Source organism: Penaeus monodon, chromosome 30 (genome assembly GCF_015228065.2).
Source record: "Penaeus monodon isolate SGIC_2016 chromosome 30, NSTDA_Pmon_1, whole genome shotgun sequence".
Lineage (NCBI taxonomy): Eukaryota > Metazoa > Arthropoda > Malacostraca > Decapoda > Penaeidae > Penaeus > Penaeus monodon.
Genome location: NC_051415.1, coordinates 2,426,020 through 2,427,917, shown reverse-complemented (window position 1 = coordinate 2,427,917; position 1,898 = coordinate 2,426,020). Strand labels below are relative to the sequence as shown.

At 40.1% G+C, this 1,898-nt stretch overlaps 1 protein-coding gene across 1 annotated transcript in view; it reads right to left on the bottom strand.

Moving 5' to 3' along the window:
• LOC119592450 (transformer-2 protein homolog alpha-like) overlaps positions 1-1,898 on the bottom strand; it is a gene marked incomplete in the record, with an annotated part of 60,166 nt that extends 58,268 nt beyond the window's left edge. The window contains 1 exon segment of the mRNA XM_037941271.1: positions 1,792-1,898.

Genomic DNA, 1,898 nt, shown 5'->3' with positions numbered 1-1,898 from the left:
ATCGTCCTCTCCCTCAGGTTGCCAATACAACAGGCTGAGCTTTGTAATTAATTAGGAAATAGGAAATTCTTTTATCTTTGTGTAAAATACCAGGAAAGGAGCCAAGAGTTTTGAACTAATTTAGGTTACACTAAATAACATAGGTACTGTGTTATACATGTGCTTGAATTTCATTTACAATGCTGCTTGATTCAGACACAAATATGCATTCATTGCTAATCCAATGCCTAAATTGCACAATATACAAATTTAGCTATCACATTGGTGTAAAATGTCTAAAAAACACACTCTGCCCCCTACCAGCTTATAATGTATGTTATTGTATGTATAGCCCAAGGTTATAATAAATGCTGTATGTCACTTACTGGGTCACATAAAAAAAAATTACGTAAATTCTGAAAATAGATTTCATCAAATTCAAATATATAAATATGACACTTGCATTTCTCCAAAAATACTCCAGCTGAATTTAGTTCATACACAACAAATACCAGATATATAAAACAAATATACAACTACTATTATCTAACTATCATTATTGTTTTTGCCTCTTATATGAAGGATCTGAGAAATAAAACCAACTACTACTGAAGCTCAATATCACACAGCTTCACCCTATGTTAACTAACTGCCAAGAATAATCACTATCTATTAAACTTTATGTAAATGATCATATATTAAGATGTCCAAGCTAAAGTCTAAATTTTATGCATATCAAATACATATAGTCATAGAAAATTCATGGTTCCTTGTAATTTCAACTTCAACTCTTACTAAAAATATGCCAATTATTCAGCACAATTTATCTTGACTTCTGTTTACAGCACATAAAACTCATAATGTACAATCACTTTTTCTAAACTACATTTCACATGAAAGTTAAACTTAAAAGCATTCACAAGAAACCTCTCTTTTCAACTTCACACCCAAGTTCAATATATAAGTCCAATTTTTTAATAACACAATCATGTTTTCCTCTCTTTACATCCACAAATTAGTTTGACCTTCAGATACACTCATCATAAAACCACTATACTGACATGACATTACTATTATCCATTTTTTCCTGGTGATTCTGATTAAATTTGATCATATTTTGAAGACTTTTATTAGACCGTATAAAAATTAAAAGGTTATTGAAATGATCAAAAATAGATACAATTACCAAGTAAATTGTTGAAATGAAAAAAAAAATCTAACAACGAATAAGAGAAAATATTAATCCCATATCTTCCCCACCGTCCTTCAGTGCAACATGTCTAAAACTTCACTCCAAACCCCCCAAAAGCGTAATAAAAACGAAATGCAAGCACACCAACCGCTAAAAACAGAAATAAAGCACAGAAACTAAACAGTATCTGACTGACAACATGCACACCCGTCCCCTTTGTTGCCACAGGACAAGTTGCAGGGGCAGGCAGGGACGGCAGACAGACGGCGACAAAAAAGCGAGAACGGGTTTGGTGTCCCTGGGCGCCCACGGAGGCGAGGCAGCCCAGGGAGGCGTCCTCTCCCGCTCCTACAGGCCCTTCGGGAATACGCCACAGGCCTTGAGTCCTCTCAGATCGTCCTCTGGTCCTCGGGAGCCCTAGGAGGCGCGTCTTGAAGATACATGCGTGCATGACAGCCCCCAACAGGAGCATTCCAGTCTGCCTTCCTCGGGGCGCTGGGCACGGGGTGTCCTCCCAGCGAGATCCCGAGGGAGGAATGCCTCCATGGTGACTTTCCTCCCCGTCTGTTCCCTCGACAAAGGCTTCTCCAGCCCCCGAGCACAGTCCCCCACCCACGTACCTCGTCTCCACTCCGAGGGCGGCTCAGGATCCTGTGCAGGGCACCCACGAGAGTCCCGCAAAAGGCTGCCTCTCGCGCACTCGGCAGCTCCTCGGGCGGCTGGTGCG